Consider the following 22,521-nt stretch of genomic DNA (forward strand, 5'->3'; position numbering starts at 1 on the left):
TCAACAATGAGAAAATGTTTAAAACAAATTGTGTATAAAAATGTTCAGCTGTTTCTTACAGAGTTATCTCTAAGTGTTATGTAGGTGTCAGACCACCAATTACTCCCTCAAATTTTGAACAAATGTAAAAAGTAGGCCTACTGTAACACAAAGTAGTGCTTTTGATGTCATTGTTTACTTAATTTAACCAACAAATTTGCAGAAATGAAACTTTTGGTGAAAGAGAAATATATTTCGACCATTATGAGCTAAAATTCACTTGTCTGTCAGTTTGCATTAAAAATTTTGGAATTAATGCGCTCTTTAGTACACTAATTTAAGATTTCCAGAAAACCAGGGTTTATTTTTCGAGTACCCCTGTTTTGAAGGTCAGATGTACTACCTTAATAGTCAAATTTTGTAACAGAATATTAAATTAATCTTAATTTGAAAACAATTTGATATTGACAGAACAAATATCAAATGATCATTTCAGAAATACATAATTTGTGCTTCAAGTGCAAAGACTTTTCTAACAATTAACAGTTGTTTTCTGAGCTAGTTCTGATTGGTCAGGTTTTATTGTCTGTTTCTTGCTTTTGTTCTATGGATAGTTCAGTGGTATCTTTTTTTTTCAGGATATGGTGTGCATTATTCAAAGGGATCTTTTTATGTAATTTTGAAATGATATACATTTGATATTTGATAGTAATTGACCGATTCAATCCACAAAAAAACATTCTTATAAAATGATAAAAGAAACCCTTTTATTTTATTGCTGTTCTTCATATTCAAGTTGACAGACAAGTCCTTCAACAATGAGAAAATGTATCAAAAAAATTGTTTATAAAAATGTTTTGGTTTGTGTTCATTAATCTGACTAATAATGACTTTCTTTTATTTCCAATTCTACCAAAGAGGACAGAAGAAGCAGCCCAAAGTGAAAGACTTGAAGAAATATAGGCAATGTAAGTAGGATTAAGTGATTTTGCTGTTTGTGGCGTTTCCTCGAAGTAGCTGGTTACCTCCAAATGGGACGACAGTCATGGATGTTGAGATGGCCTACGTCGCAGACTCGCGAGGACGGGCGGCTGGGATGTTCGCTAGCGACCTACGACAGCTACAGGCTTACTGCCTATGCCTGTAGAAGGGGACTTTGAGATGTCATGCTGAAGTTTTCTGGAGATTATCTGGTTTCATTTTTGGGAAGCAGTCCACATGGAAAAATGATGCAGCCAAACTAAAGATATGCTCGATTGGTTCTTTCCAATGTCCCTGTTATTAAGAAGCAGGAAAAATTGAAGAAGAAGAGAGGGAAAATGTCAAATTTACTTGGTCTACAACAAAGAAACCCTTTTATTTGATTGCTGTTCATCATATACAAGTTCAGACAAGTCCTTCAACAATGAGAAAATGTTTAAAAAAAATTGTGCTTAAAAATGTTTTGATTTGTGTACATTAATCTGAATAATAATGACTTTCTTTTATTTCCAATTCTACCAAAGAGGACAGAAAAAGCAGTCCAAAGTGAAAGACTTGAAGAAATATAGGCAATGTAAGTAGGATTAAGTGATTTTGCTGTTTGTGGTGTTTCCTCGAAGTAGCTGGTTACCTCCAAATGGGACGACAGTCATGGATGTTGAGATGGCCTATGTCGCAGATTCGCGAGGACGGGCGGCTGGGATGTTCGCTAGCGACCTACGACAGCTACAGGCTTACTGCCTATGCCTGTAGAAGGGGACTTTGAGATGTCATGCTGAAGTTTTCTGGAGATTATCTGGTTTCATTTTTGGGAAGCAGTCCACATGGAAAAATGATGCAGCCAAACTAAAGATATGCTCGATTGGTTCTTTCTAATGTCCCTGTTATTAAGAAGCAGGAAAAATTGAAGAATAAGAGAGGGAAAATGTCAAATTTACTTGGTCTACAACAAAGAAACCCTTTTATTTTATTGCTGTTCTTCATATACAAGTTCACTGACAAGTCCTTCAACAATGAGAAAATGTTTAAAACAAATTGTGTATAAAAATGTTCAGCTGTTTCTTACAGAGTTATCTCTAAGTGTTATGTAGGTGTCAGACCACCAATTACTCCCTCAAATTTTGAACGTATGTAAAAAGTAGGCCTACTGTAACACAAAATAGTGCTTTTGATGTCATTGTTTACTTAATTTAACCAACAAATTTGCAGAAATGAAACTTTTGGTGAAAGAGAAATATATTTCGACCATTATGAGCTAAAATTCACTTGTCTGTCAGTTTGCATTAAAAATTTTGGAATTAATGCGCTCTTTAGTACACTAATTTAAGATTTCCAGAAAACCAGGGTTTATTTTTCGAGTACCGCTGTTTTGAAGGTCAGATGTACTACCTTAATAGTCAAATTTTGTAACAGAATATTAAATTAATCTTAATTTGAAAACAATTTGATATTGACAGAACAAATATCAAATGATCATTTCAGAAATACATAATTTGTGCTTCAAGTGCAAAGACTTTTCTAACAATTAACAGTTGTTTTCTGAGCTAGTTCTGATTGGTCAGGTTTTATTGTCTGTTTCTTGCTTTTGTTCTATGGATAGTTCAGTGGTATCTTTTTTTTTCAGGATATGGTGTGCATTATTCAAAGGGATCTTTTTATGTAATTTTGAAATGATATACATTTGATATTTGATAGTAATTGACCGATTCAATCCACAAAAAAAACATTCTAATAAAAGAAACCCTTTTATTTTATTGCTGTTCTTCATATTCAAGTTGACAGACAAGTCCTTCAACAATGAGAAAATGTATCAAAAAATTTGTTTATAAAAATGTTTTGGTTTGTGTTCATTAATCTGACTAATAATGACTTTCTTTTATTTCCAATTCTACCAAAGAGGACAGAAGAAGCAGCCCAAAGTGAAAGACTTGAAGAAATATAGGCAATGTAAGTAGGATTAAGTGATTTTGCTGTTTGTGGCGTTTCCTCGAAGTAGCTGGTTACCTCCAAATGGGACGACAGTCATGGATGTTGAGATGGCCTACGTCGCAGACTCGCGAGGACGGGCGGCTGGGATGTTCGCTAGCGACCTACGACAGCTACAGGTTTACTGCCTATGCCTGTAGAAGGGGACTTTGAGATGTCATGCTGAAGTTTTCTGGAGATTATCTGGTTTCATTTTTGGGAAGCAGTCCACATGGAAAAATGATGCAGCCAAACTAAAGATATGCTCGATTGGTTCTTTCCAATGTCCCTGTTATTAAGAAGCAGGAAAAATTGAAGAATAAGAGAGGGAAAATGTCAAATTTACTTGGTCTACAACAAAGAAACCCTTTTATTTGATTGCTGTTCATCATATACAAGTTCACAGACAAGTCCTTCAACAATGAGAAAATGTTTAAAAAAAATTGTGCATAAAAATGTTTTGATTTGTGTACATTAATTTGAATAATAATGACTTTCTTTTATTTCCAATTCTACCAAAGAGGACAGAAGAAGCAGTCCACAGTGAAAGACTTGAAGAAATATAGGCAATGTAAGTAGGATTAAGTGATTTTGCTGTTTGTGGTGTTTCCTCGAAGTAGCTGGTTACCTCCAAATGGGACGACAGTCATGGATGTTGAGATGGCCTATGTCGCAGATTCGCGAGGACGGGCGGCTGGGATGTTCGCTAGCGACCTACGACAGCTACAGGCTTACTGCCTATGCCTGTAGAAGGGGACTTTGAGATGTCATGCTGAAGTTTTCTGGAGATTATCTGGTTTCATTTTTGGGAAGCAGTCCACATGGAAAAATGATGCAGCCAAACTAAAGATATGCTCGATTGGTTCTTTCTAATGTCCCTGTTATTAAGAAGCAGGAAAAATTGAAGAATAAGAGAGGGAAAATGTCAAATTTACTTGGTCTACAACAAAGAAACCCTTTTATTTTATTGCTGTTCTTCATATACAAGTTCACTGACAAGTCCTTCAACAATGAGAAAATGTTTAAAACAAATTGTGTATAAAAATGTTCAGCTGTTTCTTACAGAGTTATCTCTAAGTGTTATGTAGGTGTCAGACCACCAATTACTCCCTCAAATTTTGAACAAATGTAAAAAGTAGGCCTACTGTAACACAAAGTAGTGCTTTTGATGTCATTGTTTACTTAATTTAACCAACAAATTTGCAGAAATGAAACTTTTGGTGAAAGAGAAATATATTTCGACCATTATGAGCTAAAATTCACTTGTCTGTCAGTTTGCATTAAAAATTTTGGAATTAATGCGCTCTTTAGTACACTAATTTAAGATTTCCAGAAAACCAGGGTTTATTTTTCGAGTACCCCTGTTTTGAAGGTCAGATGTACTACCTTAATAGTCAAATTTTGTAACAGAATATTAAATTAATCTTAATTTGAAAACAATTTGATATTGACAGAACAAATATCAAATGATCATTTCAGAAATACATAATTTGTGCTTCAAGTGCAAAGACTTTTCTAACAATTAACAGTTGTTTTCTGAGCTAGTTCTGATTGGTCAGGTTTTATTGTCTGTTTCTTGCTTTTGTTCTATGGATAGTTCAGTGGTATCTTTTTTTTTCAGGATATGGTGTGCATTATTCAAAGGGATCTTTTTATGTAATTTTGAAATGATATACATTTGATATTTGATAGTAATTGACCGATTCAATCCACAAAAAAACATTCTTATAAAATGATAAAAGAAACCCTTTTATTTTATTGCTGTTCTTCATATTCAAGTTGACAGACAAGTCCTTCAACAATGAGAAAATGTATCAAAAAAATTGTTTATAAAAATGTTTTGGTTTGTGTTCATTAATCTGACTAATAATGACTTTCTTAAATTTCCAATTTTACCAAAGAGGACAGGAGAAGCAGCCCAAAGTGAAAGACTTGAAGAAATATAGGCAATGTAAGTAGGATTAAGTGATTTTGCTGTTTGTGGTGTTTCCTCGAAGTAGCTGGTTACCTCCAAATGGGACAACAGTCATGGATGTTGAGATGGCCTACGTCGCAGATTCGCGAGGACGGGCGGCTGGGATGTTCGCTAGCGACCTACGACAGCTACAGGCTTACTGCCTATGCCTGTAGAAGGGGACTTTGAGATGTCATGCTGAAGTTTTCTGGAGATTATCTGGTTTCATTTTTGGGAAGCAGTCCACATGGAAAAATGAAGCAGCCAAACTAAAGATATGCTCGATTGGTTCTTTCTAATGTCCCTGTTATTAAGAAGCAGGAAAAATTGAAGAATAAGAGAGGGAAAATGTCAAATTTACTTGGTCTACAACAAAGAAACCCTTTTATTTTATTGCTGTTCTTCATATACAAGTTCACTGACAAGTCCTTCAACAATGAGAAAATGTTTAAAACAAATTGTGTATAAAAATGTTCAGCTGTTTCTTACAGAGTTATCTCTAAGTGTTATGTAGGTGTCAGACCACCAATTACTCCCTCAAATTTTGAACGTATGTAAAAGTAGGCCTACTGTAACACAAAATAGTGCTTTTGATGTCATTGTTTACTTAATTTAACCAACAAATTTGCAGAAATGAAACTTTTGGTGAAAGAGAAATATATATCGACCATTTTGAGCTAAAATTCACTTGTCTGTCAGTTTGCATTAAAAATTTTGGAATTAATGCGCTCTTTAGTACACTAATTTAAGATTTCCAGAAAACCAGGGTTTATTTTTGGAGTACCGCTGTTTTGAAGGTGATATGTACCACCTTAATAGTCAAATTTTGTAACAGAATATTAAATTAATCTTAATTTGAAAACAATTTGATATTGACAGAACAAATATCAAATGATCATTTCAGAAATACATAATTTGTGCTTCAAGTGCAAAGACTTTTCTAACAATTAACAGTTGTTTTCTGAGCTAGTTCTGATTGGTCAGGTTTTATTGTCTGTTTCTTGCTTTTGTTCTATGGATAGTTCAGTGGTATCTTTTTTTTTCAGGATATGGTGTGCATTATTCAAAGGGATCTTTTTATGTAATTTTGAAATGATATACATTTGATATTTGATAGTAATTGACCGATTCAATCCACAAAAAAACATTCTTATAAAAGAAACCCTTTCATTTTATTGCTGTTCTTCATATTCAAGTTGACAGACAAGTCCTTCAACAATGAGAAAATGTATCAAAAAAATTGTTTATAAAAATGTTTTGGTTTGTGTTCATTAATCTGACTAATAATGACTTTCTTTTATTTCCAATTCTACCAAAGAGGACAGGAGAAGCAGCCCAAAGTGAAAGACTTGAAGAAATATAGGCAATGTAAGTAGGATTAAGTGATTTTGCTGTTTGTGGCGTTTCCTCGAAGTAGCTGGTTACCTCCAAAGGGGACGACAGTCATGGATGTTGAGATGGCCTACGTCGCAGACTCGCGAGGACGGGCGGCTGGGATGTTCGCTAGCGACCTACGACAGCTACAGGTTTACTGCCTATGCCTGTAGAAGGGGACTTTGAGATGTCATGCTGAAGTTTTCTGGAGATTATCTGGTTTCATTTTTGGGAAGCAGTCCACATGGAAAAATGATGCAGCCAAACTAAAGATATGCTCGATTGGTTCTTTCCAATGTCCCTGTTATTAAGAAGCAGGAAAAATTGAAGAATAAGAGAGGGAAAATGTCAAATTTACTTGGTCTACAACAAAGAAACCCTTTTATTTGATTGCTGTTCATCATATACAAGTTCACAGACAAGTCCTTCAACAATGAGAAAATGTTTTAAAAAAATTGTGCTTAAAAATGTTTTGATTTTTGTACATTAATCTGAATAATAATGACTTTCTTTTGTTTCCAATTCTACCCAGGAAAATTGCCATACAATTTTTATAGATTGATAGATATAGAAATGAAAATGTACATAAGACATCAAACAATATATTTATTTGAATTTGTTTCATTCATATCTCCAAACACGAGTTGATTATATAGGGAATCACTGAAGCAGGAAGTGCCCCCCCCCCCTTTTTTTTATGTCAGTCAGAGGGGCACCCTTATAAAAAGTGCTGGGTCTGCCACTGATTAAACATGTTTGTGAGTGCTCAACCAACAATGGACTAACCTGTGACAATAAGAATAAACTTAAAAATATGGTTCTATTGGCTTTACTCCATAGATTGGTACGAGGCACATAAATCACAACGAACATAGAAAGTAGACACAAAGAAATAAATCATGTTTTTATGCCCCATTCATTGGCATTATGTTTTCTGGTCTGTCTGTCCGTTATTTTTGTACGTTCGTACGTCTGTCCGTCCCACTTCAGGTTAAAGTGTTTGGTCGAGGTAGTTTTTGATGAACTTGAAGTCCAATCAACTTGAAACTAAGTACACATGTTACCTATATGATATTTCTAATTTTAATGTTTAATGAGAGATTTTCTTCCCTTTTCACGGTCCACTGAATATAGAAAATGATAGTGCGAATGGGTGGGGCATCCGTGTAGTGTTTACACATTCTTGTTTTAACTGAAGTATCATTAATATTCACAGACTAATTGAGTTTCATGGGGTGGAACCAGGGTTTTCATATGAAGCTCGATTTTTAAGCAAGACAAAGTTACATCATTCATATCCTATTTGCCAAAAATAAATCCATAATATTTTTTTTTGTAACTGAATATATAAGTCAGATTATTTGTTTAAACATTACAGATTAGCTTTGGGCTTGTCCTTAAGGATTGAGACTGAAAATGGCAATTGGATCAGACTTTTAAAGTAAGTTTTAATCATTACATAGATTTTTTAATTTCTGAACTCAATTCATGTAAAATGGGAGTTTGCGTGGGGTATAATGTTTTTGACCTGTCTGTCCTGTTCGTCAACCTGGTTCTTGTCATTGCTACTCCTCTGAAACCACAATTTCATAAAACAAGGTAGTATGTACACAATACTATGTAGTTGTGCATATAAAGAAGAAATTACGATTCAATTTTTGTTCTAGGGGTTACGTTATGCCCCTCTGAACTTAAATTGAGGCCTATACTGCTGTAACAGTTGCACTACAAGTCCTTTGAAACTGCACAACAGCATTTCGTGGATCTTTAAAGTTAATGAAGACAGTATGGCAATAATAATATCCAGCTACATGCATGTATACATGTATCAATGAAAACAATGGCAATTGTATCCCTCAGAGCAATCTGCTCTTTGATTGACTTTTTTTAATTTATCTAGATTTAAACTAAATATCCACTGGATTTCTTGAGTAGGAGTTATGAAACAAAGTACCAATCAATCAACCAACTTTCTGTCATTTAATATCCACAGAAATCCATGTTTTCTTAATCACAATGAAAATCATTTAATCCACTGTTGATTTTTTGAAGAGTTTACAGCTAATTTCCTAATGCTTGTAGAGTAAAATGTTGGTTGGTTTGCTTGCTTTGTTTGTATAATTGTTTATTCAAGCTTTATAATTAAGATTGACATCTCCAAACAATATATATGACATAGTTAAACCTGTATATTTCATATTTAAATTCAATTGGACATTTTCCCAATATAATTGTACAATATACAAACAAAGCAAGCAAACTAAGCAAAGTCTTCATCTGCATGCATTAGGAAATTAGCTGTATATAACTGATTCAACTTTGTATTACAGGTAAGCATCACAGCTTGTCCTGTTGGATACTGGCCGGAGTAGAATTTGGATCTTTTTGAGGTGAGAAAATATTTATTTGTCCACATACAAGAGGGTGGTAATGGGGGTACCTTTATAACCAATAATGGTAAAAGTTCTTACTGAATGACGTTTACTGTAAAATTTGAAGCATGCAATAAAATGTAAAGTTTTAGACAATGAAAAAAATCAAACAAATTTTGAAGAATGAAGTTATAATTTTTTTCCAAAAAATAACTGTAACGATCATTATTTGAGACCTCTGACAAATTACCAGAAGGATATTTTTATCAATCAATTTGATGCTAACAGTAGCCGATAATGACCGTTTGACGCCTGATGGTAAAGGGCATTATTACCCTCCTACAAATTTAATTAATTGATGTAATCTTGTGGACAGCTTAAAGGAGTATGTTCGTTAAGGTCCTAAAATGGCCCCCTTTTTTAGCGTAAATTTCAAATTCGGATTTATTGACCAATATCACAAAAAATTATAGCTAATACAGTGACTTGATAGGAAATAAGCCATTTTGTTGAAAATTTTACGTTTCTGCGTTTCATTATGATGTCACAAGTTGTACTCATATTGATTTTTCATGAAAAAATCAATAAAAATGGGTAAATGTCCATAGATTTTTGGACAGGAAACATAGAGCGCATACGTCGACAACAAAGATCTTTTAAAATAATGTTTGTGAAGACATTTCACATGTCTTATTTAAATATTAAGTTTGTCGACGCCTGCGCTCTATGTTTCCTGGTCCTTAATTTGGTTAAAATCCAGCTGATTTTGTCAAATTTCATCAAAATCCCTTATCTTGACCTTTTTGGGATGTAAAAACCAACGTGTTAGAATTAAACTTTGACAAAAACAGTTCTTTTTAACTTTCTCACACGTCTTTAAAACAACTTAAAACATTTATTGTCTTGTAACTATGAACTTTATAATTGGGGCCAAATATGGCCCTTACCGAACTTGCTCCTGTCTATAAATCTTTTTTATTTGCAATTATATTTCATCTTTATATTTTCTACTGCAGCCTTTATAGATGTAAATCAGATGTTCTAAACAGTTCAGGAGGTTTAGTCCTTTTTATCTACTTTCTCTTATACCCTTTTTAAACTTTTACATAATAACCATGAACTGAATCATAAAAAAAACTGTTGTTTTTATCATATTAAAGAATTGTGAATACTTGAAAAGGGGAGATAACCTCACATTTATTTGCAATGAAATGGCAAGTGCTGTCACATAGATGAGATGTCTTAATTATATTAAACTTTACTTCTTATTCAGTTTTGTATTTCTTTCAATAGAAATTTCCAAAGAATTCATTTTTTCATTCAATATAAGGAGAAAATAAAGAAAATGTCATAAAACTAGAACCAAACAATGAAAGATTATTGAAATATTCTGAATAATTTTATCATTGTACGTTGTATTTCAAATTTTCAGCTTTATAGCTTCTGCTCTTGTCTGACACTCAATAAATAATTAATTTGATATTGGTAATAGTGATTTTAACACCTTGAAATCAAAATCAGATTATTGAAATGGCTTTCATTTTATAACAAATTTAGCTACACAATCTCTATTGCAATAATTTTTGGTAAATCAATAAATTTGAATAGAAAACAAGTATTTTTATATACAACAAATTCTGTCTATTTAAAAGAAACACTCAAATATTTAAACATTACCGGTACCTAATTCATATATTTTAACATTACTTAAAATTACTATGGATTGTCAAGAAATGAAATATTATTTTATTTTATTTTTAGGTGTGTTTCTACTGCTGCCTTGTGTGGTCAATCCAATGGACAATAACAATCATGCAGACCAGATATATATTGCTCTTTTGTTTAATAAAATACTTCTAAAATTCTGAAAGCCAAACGATTCATTTTTTTATGCTGTTATTTTTTCCATTTACTGTAAATTAACAAATTTTTGTTTTAATTCTGTTATTTGTTTGGCTCAAATGTACTATACAGATATCAATTCAGCTTTATATATGTACTCCTTTGCAAATAAAAACTTATATTTATATACTTCTCATTTTATAATTATTATTGTTGACAATTTGATGAAATGGAAAATTATAATTGTAATGGTTGATAATTTAATAGAATAAAATAGTCTTTCTTTGGTTGACTGGTAGACAGGTCAACAGGTTGACAGGTCAACAGATGCCTATATTAAAATAATCTCTTTCTTTTTATCTCACGAGTAAAAACATATAGGGCACTTGACTTAATTGCACATTAATAGAGCATTTTCTTTACCCTTTAACTCATACCTGCCAACTGTCACTATTTGCAGGGGATTTCCCCCATGGCAGCTCCAAAATGGAAATTTTGAAAGAGCAATTTTGTCAATAATTTTAAACAAAACAGTTCATTTGACTAGGGCTATCCACTTTAAAAATTAAGAAGAAACCAAAAAACAACATTAAAATACATTTGAAGGCCCCCTTGATGGTTTTATAGGACTGTAAGAGCCATCTTCCACATAAAACCCCCATGGGCATTTTGAAAAGTTGGCAGGTATGTAAATTAACTCCCTTTCATCCTTTACTTAACCCTAATCCTTACCCTTTAAGGATGTTTGCTTGTCATATTTTGGAATTTTGTCAGATTTTCAGAATTCTTTGGTTTTATCCATTTGAATGCCTTACAAAAATTTGCCCATTGACCCCAATTTTTCTTTTTATAAATCTTTTACATGGATAATTATAAGCTATCTATTGAAGTCTTATAAAATCCTTGTTATTTTTTATTAGTTTTTGGGCACTTAAACTTGTCAATGATAAAGCATGGAAAAGTCAAGAAAGATTATTTTCCCGCCAAAATTTCAATGGTTAATATCTCGAAAATAAGCATATTGACCTATTTTTTTAATTTTTTTTTTGCTCTTTTGGTTCATTTTATAATGCCCTAAAAAGCTTGTTATTTTGAAACTTAGTAGCAAACCTCCTTAATCTAACCCTTAATCATAATCCTTACCCTAGCTGCCCTTGATACCCTTACCTTACCAGTTACCACTCACCCTGAAAAATTGTCCACCTATGTAGGTAGACAATTATTTGTAAAAGTTAATTTGTCCATCTGTCAACCAACAATTTTGTTAATGTTAAATTGTTGAGCTGTGAATGTAGACAATTTTTTAAAGGTTCTACTGGTCCGAGACCACCATTGTCGTCCCTTGATTTTTGTTGTTCACAAATATAGTCCCTAGTGTTGACAGTGGGTTACTTGCCATTAATTTTAATACCCCTTCCAAATTTATTATTTCATGTTTAATGCCTCAAATTGCAAGTAGGGGGATGAAATTACACTGTAAAAAAAATTGGGTCCAGAATTTTAAAGGAAAGTAGTGATTTGGTCCAGCTGAAAAAGGTTTAAAATTAGCACTTCTGAAGCTGTCAAAAGATTTCAAGACGCCCTAAACATACAATTGTCCATATTTTGAGTTAGAGACGATGAAGTTTTCTATAATTTTATAATTTTGATATAATTTGTCCCAAAAGTTGTACAACACACTGTAAAAGTTTCTTTGAGAAAGCGCAGGTGGGATTTTTTTTATTTTCATTTATGTTCTAAAAGAAATGCACTACGAAATAATTGTGTTCTCGGACCTTAGAGGTGAAATCTGTAAATATAGAATTTGTACTTTGGCAACTTCCCTAAATGATTTGATGGTGTCAACTTGTCAAATAGCATGAAACAAAAGGATTTAAAATTTTATTTTATAGAATTTCTGCAAAAATGACCAATTGGCATTTTATGGTCAAAATAGGCATTTTTATAACTTTTTCAATATTGATGCATAAATGGCATCCTGACTTTCTATCTGACAGGTTTTCATGTGTCAATATTTGTGTTTCTATGCCTTTATCTACTTCTTTTACTTATTTATGAACTCTGAATCTACAGAAAAGAAGTTTATCTCAGACAAAATGTGCAAAATGTGTTGTATAAATGACCCTTGTCTAACGCCTTGTTTGAATGAAGTCAATAGTGGGGAGCTTGGTACATGAAATTTGATGTCTATAATAAAGACCTCACTAAATTTGTATCAAATGCACTTTACAATGTCTCTTGTACCTGTTCCATTTCACATAATATCTTTCTTTTCTTCTGTAGGATAGCAAGTGGTTTAAATATAAGCCTGTTGAGAATAAATTGCATGCAAGTTTTTCCCTAAAAATGCAAAAATCTTTGTTTCAGACCATACTGTTTGTAAGAAAAGTTAATTGCAAGAGTCTTTTTGTGCTCAGATTTGTTGTATCATGTCACATGAGTATAGAAATGATAAAAAAAGACACAAATTTTTATTTCTTGTAACCTCAATATGCATTTTTTAATGTAAATATGTGGCACGGCCTAAATTGACCCTAAATTTTTTCCAGTTTTACTTGGCCTAAGACCCTTTTAAACTAATATGATATGTTATTTGTATCTTTTCTATCAATTTAAAGTACTTTCAATACATATGTAAAGATTATTTATAACCAAAAAGCTTTACAAGTTTAAAATTGCTGGAAAATATTACATCTTCATGTAAGGCCCCCCTTCATTGAAAAACCTCAATTTTTAGGTGCAGGCTCATATAAATTTGACTTTTGAATAATTATGCCAAGTCTGATAAATCAAATGAGTACTCTATTGCTTTTAGTACATGATAAGTTTTATATTAAGGCATTTAAAAAGTATTTTTTTGCAATATTTTAATTTTTAAAGCCCCAAATGTTGATAGTTGAAATTTTTCAATTTTAACGTCAAAATTTTACACGCAAAGATGAGTATAGAACTTAACTTAATGTCTATAATATACATCCTATTGTCATGAAACTTTGTAAGCAGTGTAATAATTCATTAAGCTTTGGTCATACCAAGTTTTTTTAAGATTTGTCAACTCTTTCTACCCTATTAGGTCCGAGACCACCATTGTCGTCCCTTGATTTTCATTGTTCACAAATATAGTCCCTAGTGTTGACAGTGGGTTACTTGCCATTAATTTTAATACCCTTTCCAAATTTATTTCTCCATGTTTAATGCCTCAAAATTGCAAGTAGGGGGATGAAATTACACTGTAAAAAAATTTGGGTCCAGAATTTTAAAGGAAAGTAGTGATTTGGTCCAGCTGAAAAAGGTTTAAAATTAGCACTTCTGAAGCTGTCAAAAGATTTCAAGACGCCCTAAACATACAATTGTCCATATTTTGAGTTAGAGACGATGAAGTTTTCTATAATTTTTATATAATTTGTCCCAAAAGTTGTACAACACACTGTAAAAGTTTCTTTGAGAAAGCACAGGTGGGATTTTTTTTATTTTCATTTATGTTCTAAAAGAAATGCACTACGAAATAATTGTGTTCTCGGATCTACTGTCAACTTGACGATTTTATCGCATATTTAAGGTGGTACCTAACACCTTGACTAAAATCAATTTGGCTTGTTGAATTTTCATAAAATTTTGACAAAATATTTACTTTGACCCTTTGACAAAAATTTCAAAATTTCAAAAAACTTTAACCAATCACTTTCTCAATAAAATTTGGTTGGATATATATATATAGCAGTTTAAAACAAGAATGTGTCCTCAGTACACGAATACCCCACTCGCACTTTCATTTTCTATGTTCAGTGGACCGTGACATTGGGATAAAAACTCTAATTTGGCATTAAAATTAGAAAGATCATATCATAGGGAACATGTGTACTAAGTTTGAAGTTGATTGGACTTCAACTTCATCAAAAACTACCTTGACCAAAAACTTTAACCTGAAGCGGGACAGACGGACGGACGAACGGACGGATGAACGGACGCACAGACCAGAAAACATAATGCCCCTCTACTATCGTAGGTGGGGCATAAAAAATATTTGATCATTGAGAAGCTTAATATTTTCTTAACTTTGCAATGTAATTAAAATGTTTAGCTGATTTTACAGAGTTATCTCCCTGTAGTGTTAGGTACCACCTTAACAAAAGAAGATAGTCTGCAATGAACTACATATTCATATACTCCAGTTAATCCAAATATTTTCCAATGACTGAAAATCATGTTTTTATGCCCCACCTACGATAGTAGAGGGGCATTATGTTTTCTGGTCTGTGCGTCCGTTCGTTCGTTCGTCCGTCCGTCTGTTCGTTCGTTCGTTCGTTCGTCCGTCCATCTGTTCGTTCGTTCGTTCGTTCGTCCGTCTGTCCCGCTTCAGGTTAAAGTGTTTGGTCAAGGTAGTTTTTGATGAAGTTGAAGTCCAATCAACTTGAAACTTAGTATACATGTGCCCTATGATATGATCTTTCTAATTTAAATGCCAAATTAGAGTTTTGACCCCAATTTTACGGTTTACTGAACATAGAAAATGATAGTGCAAATTTCAGGTTAAAGTTTTTGGCTTCAGGTTAAAGTTTTTGGTCAAGGTAGTTTTTGATGAAGTTGAAGTCCAATCAACTTGAAACTTAGTATACATGTGCCCTATGATATGATCTTTCTAATTTAAATGCCAAATTAGAGTTTTGATCCCAATTTTACGGTTCACTGAACATAGAAAATGATAGTGCAAATTTCAGGTTAAAGTTTTTGGTCAAGGTAGTTTTTGATAAAGTAGAAGTCCAATCAACTTGAAACTTAGTATACATGTTCCCTTTGATAAGATCATTCTAATTTTAATGCCAAATTAGAGAATTTAGTCCAATTTCACAGTCCTTTAAACATAGAAAATGATAGTGCGAGTGGGGCATCTGTGTACTGTGGACACATTCTTGTTGATACATTTTTTTAATAAAAATTGCTATACCAGGATAGATTTCACTCAAATAAAATTATATTGTAAATTTTGATAGCATGATTTATTTTGAACATGTCCTTAAATGACAACAATTATGTATTTTGTTTGTCCAATGTTTAGCATTACCAAGCAATAAATACTTGGAAATTTTGTTTGAATTTACAGTATAAATAAGTTTTCATTAATTATTTTGCTTTATAATAAATAAATTGTATAATAATTGTTATTTGAGAAGTACCTGTCTTACAAATACAAAAAAGATGTGGTATGATTGCCAATGAGACAACTGTCCACAAGAGACCAAAATGACACAGACATTAACAACTATAGGTCATCGTACAGCCTTCAACAATGAGCAAAGCCCATACCAAAGCATCCTTCAGACTTTCATCAGTTTACAGGCGTCATTATTTAGATTAAAAGTTTTGCATGTTGGCACAATGGAACAGGGTGTGTCCGTTGAAGGTTACTACTTTTGATATGGATTGGCTTTATTTTAAAAAAAAATTCCAGGTTGCCACTTGGTACAACATGAACAATTAACGCAAGTATGGACACTATTTAAGATTGATGCATGCCGAATTTGGATTGTGATTAAATATTTGACACAGAATAGGTTTCTGACACACAATGAATGTGGTCTAAGAACTTATAAATTTAGAATTTGTGATTTAATTACCAATTATAAAAAGAAGATGTGGTAACCGTATGATGCCAATGAGACCATATGACATAGAACATAAAAATTAACAGCTTTAGGTCACTGTACAGCCTTCAACAATGAGCAAAGCACATACTGCATAATCCACTATAAAAGGCCCGGAAACAACAAATGTAATTACAATTCAAAAGAGAAAACAAACTGCCTAATAATGTAGAAAAAATTAATGAAAGACAAATATGTAACATAGCAACAAACGACAACCACTGAATTACAGGCTCCTTCATGGGTCAGGTACATGCATACAGAATGTGGGTGGAGATGTTAGCGGGATCCAAATCCTCCCCCTAACCTTGGACTGTGGTGTAACAGAACAACACAAGAACGAACTATAAAAATCAGTTGAAAAAAGCTCAACTCATCAGATGGATACAAATTGAAATACATCTCACAAAAACAGTGAACGTGACCGGGTACTTTTTTATCCCAATAACAAAGACACTAAGTACAGATCTGAGAGTACTCTGACAGTTGCTGATAGCTAGTTCAAAGCCCAAAACAACTAATAAAATAATCATGCAACTAAGATTAAATTATCAATCCGTGCACATCCCACATCCAATAGATTTAGTATGAAAACGTCATGAACAGTCAAGAGAAAAACATAACCTTGCTGCAATGCCAAGATCCCGGAAAAACGAAAAATATCATCAAGATAACGGAAAGTGTTGTTGAATTTATCAATTAAATGCAATTTAGACGGGTCTCTACGGAGTTTGGTCATAAACTTTGTTTCAAAATAAGTCTTCTATTAAAGGGATGCAATAAGTGCCCCACAGGAATACCTAGATCTGTCAATAAACTTTGTTACAGAAACGTACATACATATCATCACACCTTTAGTAAGTATATCTGGCATATATACCGTTCTCATTAGAGAAAGCTTTAAATGAGATATGTTCTATATTATAAATTTATAATACAAATATATTTCCGTGAGACCCATTCTATGTGGTCCAATATCCAAAATTTAAATGCATGGTTAGGTTCATCATATCAAGGAACCATGAGATTATTATTTTTTTGGACCCCTTGGACTTCAATGTGAACTACATGACAGCGGGAATAAAATCCGAAATCTAGCTATAGATACATTGTTAGATTCAGCTTATAAAAAAAGCATATCCAATCCTTGTTGAATTTTGGCCCCTGATGGAGAACAGTTTGAAAACTGTAAAAAAACTATAAATCTAAATAAGTGGTGAGATTCGGCATATCACAAAACCCCAGTTATACAATTTTTGATGAAATTAAACAGATCAATTTTGGACCATTTGGATATCAATGTGAACAGATTTAAAAACCGTACCAAAGAATTCCAGACTTTGAATTAAACCCCATTGAGATTGGTTAACAAAACTACTGTAAAATTCAGAAATTACTGCATGCATTTATTTATATTGAGATTTTTTTTAATGGACAAAAATCCAGATTAATTATCAAGATTTCAGAAAAATCTTCACATTTATGTTCTTATTCGTAACCTCAACCGAACATTAAACATTTATCAATATAAACATGATATAAATACAAAACTCTCACATGGGCATGATGGGAGTAGCCACTTGCAAAAGTCGTGCATTTTCGAAAAAAACAAAGGTCGGCAAATGTATGATCAATTTATTGTAATTAAATCCCTAAATGAGATACAGATAATTGAGCCGGTAATGATATTTTCCTTCACATATCCATCTTTAGCAGATTCGGATCTCCATCTGTCATGTTTACAGCACCTCTGCACCAAGCTTTGAAACCATAGTTATAAAATAATTTAGACGTATAAAGAACCTGTATCCAAAATAAACCAGCTTAGTACTTTAGTGCAAAGTGTATCTTATGAATTTATGGCATATTATAGACAAGCGATATGTAGCATTCAGATACATTACATTGACCTTTAAAGGTGGAAACCCAATTGAAATAGAACAAAAGCTGTTCGTTAGAGAAGGCGACAAATGCTTACTGTAATGTTTACTATAGTAACAAAATTTTTGAAAGTTAATAGAAACAAACAAAGTGACAATTTTCTTCTCGATTACGAAGTGTTTTATTTCAAAAACACCATTTGCACAAGTTTTCAATTTATCTATTACATAGTTATTAAGGGACGACACCAAAAGATCAATGTAAGATAAAAAGAAAACTTAATTCAAATAGTTTAGGGGTGGGGGTGTAGAACTGCTGTAAGATTTGGTTATCCGACATTGATTTTTACATATATCCATATGGGTCAATCAATTTTTCCCAAATTAAGTTAAGAGGTGGGTGAGGGGGTCAGTTAAAAAACTATATGAATTAAGGTTTTTTTTTATCCTTCATTGAACTTTTGATGTCGTCCCTAATAAGCAGAACAATTAGGTATCAAGTCAACGACATGGGTATCTACCAGGTTTGATGTTGAAAATGCATAACCTCCGATTTAAAAAAAAAAAATTACCGCGTATGAAGAACATATCAATCTATTAGTTAAGTAATTTTCGTGTCTGCCCTTTCATTATGTAATTCAAGGATAAATTCTAAATCGCTCACCTGAATTTTTTTGGTTTAATCTCATATCAATGATTATTTTGGCTTTTCAATTTATTTAAATGTTCTTTGAATCGTCCTATTTTCTTCAAAAGCAAAAAAAACATCATTTTCTCCTATGTTCTATTTTAGCCATAGGAGCTATGTTTCTTGACATACAAGGAAATGAAATATAAAATTTATACTAGATACTCTGAAACTCTAAAACTCATTTAGCCTAAGTTTGGCTGAAATTGATACAGCAGTTTCAAAGGAGAAGATTTTTTAAAGTAAGTCAACATGATGAACAAATTGTGAAAAAAGTCTTTAAAGGGCAATAACTCCTTAAGAGGTCAATTGACAATTTTGATCAAATTGACTTATTTGTAGATCTTACTTTGCTTAACGTTTTTGCTATCAACAGTTTATCTGTATCTATAATAATATTCAAGATAATGACCAAAAACTGCAAAATTTCCTTAAAATTACCAATTAAGTGGCAGCAACCCAACAATGGTTTGTTTGATTCATCTGAAAATTTCAGGGCTGATAGATCTTGACCTAATGAACATTTTTACCCCATGTCAGATTTGCTCTAAATGCTTTCGTTTTTGAGATATAAGCCAAAAACTGCATTTGACCCCTATGTTCTATTTTAAGTAACGGCGGCCATGTTTTTTGACGGATCAAAAATCGAAGCACACACTTTGAGCAGGATAATCTAAGGAACAATCATGCTAAGTTTCATCCAAATCCATTCATCAGTTTCAGAGGAGAAGATTTTTTAAAGTTAGCAAATATGATGAACAAATTGTGAAAAATTGTCATTAAAGGACAATAACCCCTTAAGGGGTCAATTGACACTTTTGGTCATATTAACTTATTTGTAGATCTTACTTTGCTGATCATTTTTGCTGTTTACAGTTTATCTTTATCTATAATAATATTCAAGATAATGACCAAAAACTGCAAAATTTCCTTAAAATTACCAATTAAGTGGCAGTAACCCAACAATGGTTTGTTTGATTCATCTGAAAATTTCAGGGCTGATAGATCTTAACCTAATGAACATTTTTACCCCATGTCAGATTTGCTCTAAATGCTTTCGTTTTTGAGATATAAGCCAAAAACTGCATTTGACCCCTATGTTCTATTTTAAGTAACGGCGGCCATGTTTTTTGACGAATCAAAAATCGAAGCACACACTTTGTGCAGGATACTCTAAGGAACAATCATGCTAAGTTTCATTCAAATCCATTCAGTAGTTTCAGAGGAGAAGATGTTTGAAAAATTGTTAACGACGACGACGACGACGACGACGACGGACGCCAAGTGATGAGAAAAGCTCACATGGCCTTTTAGGCCAGGTGAGCTAAAAATGGGTAACAATTGTATCTAATTGTATTTAAGCAAAGCACCAATCTGTATTGTTATTCTAGCCAAGCGGCAATCTGTATTGTTATTCTAGCCAAGCGACAATCTGTATTGTTATTCTAGCCAAGCGAAAATCTGTTGTTATTTAAGCCATGCGGCATATATGTATTCTTATTTAAGCAAAGCGGCAATCTGTATTGTTATTCTGGCCAAGCTGCATATCTTAATCGTTACTCTAGCCAAGCGGCATATCTGAAGCGTTACTCTAGCCAAGCGGCATATCTATAATGTTATACTAAACAATAATGTTGAGTAGGAAAAACCTAAACCATAACCAACTACACAAAAGAAAGAAGATTGTTTGTAATGCATTTTTATCATTATTCAAAATCCAATTTAAAATTATATCAATACTAGGTCACAATGCGTATGTGAAGCTAGTACAGTGCCTTTAAAATCATCTGAACCAAGGCTTTCTTATAAGAACCATGAACATAAATGTCTCTAGTATCATTGAATTCAAGCATCTCGGCCACATAAGGTTGACGTAACAAATTATTCTGATTTAACAAATTCCAAAATGGCACAATATAATGTTTAATAACTTATATAATACATACTAAATAATATAGGGGGCAACCAATTGTTGTCCTCCTTCCAGTCAAAGAAAAAAGCAATTACACCTGATGAACCTGGTATGTATCATTTAGAATTAAATAATTCAATTTTTTTGTTATTACTGTTAGCACATCTATCAACTGAATGAGGTCCATGCATATAATCTCGGGGGCAGATCCAGCCATTTTAAAAAGGTGTGGTTCCAACTATATATCCCCATTCAAATGCATTGATCGCCCAAAAAAGGGGGTTTCCAACCCTTCCCCGGAACCCTCCCCCTGGATCCGCCACTGAGTCTATAAATTCAAAAAAACTCAACACTGACGCCCTCATAGTCAAAATCAAAATCCTTGCTTATAGTATCTGCTTCAAAAAATTTATCTCTAGGTATCCATTCAATATCTAAAACATTTGTTAACAAAATACAGACTCAGCAGTCACTGTTTAAGAATGGAAACTGGCAGACATGAACGAATTATCAATGCATGTGGTAAAAATGAAATATTACCTCGACATGAGAGGATATGTTTATATTGTAATTCAAATTGTATTGAAAATGAAATGCACTTTCTTCTGGAATGCCCTCTTTACAATAACCTCAGAACAGATATGACTGATTATATCAAAAAATACCCCAGTTTAGGGAGCTACCATTTGATTTTTAGGGGGGGGGGGGGGGCATGCTAGGATGAAATTTGATAAAAAATAGGCAGGACAGGAGTTTTGAGTAAAAAAAAAAGGCAGGATGAGACACTTGCAAAAAAAAAAGTCAGGATGACAATTTATGTAAAAAAAGTCAGGATAAACTAAAAAAAAAAAAAAGCAGGACCGAATAAAGTGAAAAATAAAAAGGCAGGACAGAGATTACAACTATAAAAAAATGCAGGACAAAATTTTTCATCCTAGCCCCCCCATAAAAATCAAATGGTAGCTCCCTTAGATAATTTAAATAGAAAAGATCTTTTTCATGGATCATGATTAATGAAGATAGCAAATTTTTATCTACTTTATGTGCATACCTCGATAAAGGCCTGCAACTAAGAAAATCAGAAAATTAGTTAACTTAAATCTAATAGTCTAATAGTTTATGTCATGTTGTAATTAATGTTATGCTCTTAATGGGCCCTTTAATTTGGAAAACAAAAATATTGTATTGTATTGTATATTAAGGATTATGCACCCTTAGGGAGCTACCATTTGATTTTTAGGGGGGGGGGGGGGGGGGGGGGGGGGCTATGATGAAATTTGAAAAAAATAGCCAGGACAGGAGTTTTAAGTAAAAAAACTAGAGGCTCTAAAGAGCCTGTGTCGCTCACCTTGGTCTATGTGAATATTAAAGGAAGCAGATGGATTCATGACAAAATTGTGTTTTGGTGATGGTGATGTGTTTGTACATCTAATTTACTGAACATTCTTGCTGCTTAAAATTTATCTCTATCTATAATGAACTTGGTCCATTGGTTTCAGTGGAAAATGTTAGTAAAAATTTACAAATTTTATGAAAATTGTTAAAAATTGACTATAAAGAACAATAACTCCTAAGGGGGTCAATTGACCATTTCGGTCATGTTGACTTATTTGTAAATCTTACTTTGCTGAACATTATTGTTGTTTAAATTTTATCTCTATCAATAATAATATTCAAGATAATGACCAAAAACAGCAAAATTTCCTTAAAACTAACAATTCAGGGTCAGCAACCCAACAACGGGTTGTCCGATTCATCTAAAAATTTCAGAGCAGATAAATGTTGACCTGACAAACAATTTTACCCCATGCCAGATTTGCTCTAAATGCTTTGGGTTTTGAGTTATAAGCCAAAAACTGCATTTTTCCCCATGTTCTATTTTTAGCCATGGCGGCCATCTTGGTTTGATGGCTGGGTCACCCGACACAGTTT

General features: G+C 32.8%; 2 long non-coding RNA genes across 3 annotated transcripts in view; one reads left to right on the top strand and one right to left on the bottom strand.

Moving 5' to 3' along the window:
• Positions 1 to 22,521, bottom strand: part of LOC139519485 (uncharacterized) — an 82,577-nt gene that overhangs the window by 58,372 nt on the left and 1,684 nt on the right. The window lies entirely within an intron of this gene.
• LOC139519484 (uncharacterized) lies at positions 741 to 10,485 on the top strand. 2 transcript variants are annotated; one of them, XR_011663600.1, is made up of 5 exons: positions 741 to 947; positions 2,858 to 2,907; positions 7,632 to 7,694; positions 8,584 to 8,643; positions 10,387 to 10,485. It is a non-coding gene; the product is annotated as an uncharacterized lncRNA (long non-coding RNA). The 2 variants fall into 2 exon arrangements; XR_011663599.1 differs by lacking the exon at positions 741 to 947 and having other exon boundaries at positions 2,656 to 2,907.

This window comes from Mytilus edulis, chromosome 4 (assembly GCF_963676685.1).
Source record: "Mytilus edulis chromosome 4, xbMytEdul2.2, whole genome shotgun sequence".
Classification (NCBI taxonomy): domain Eukaryota; kingdom Metazoa; phylum Mollusca; class Bivalvia; order Mytilida; family Mytilidae; genus Mytilus; species Mytilus edulis.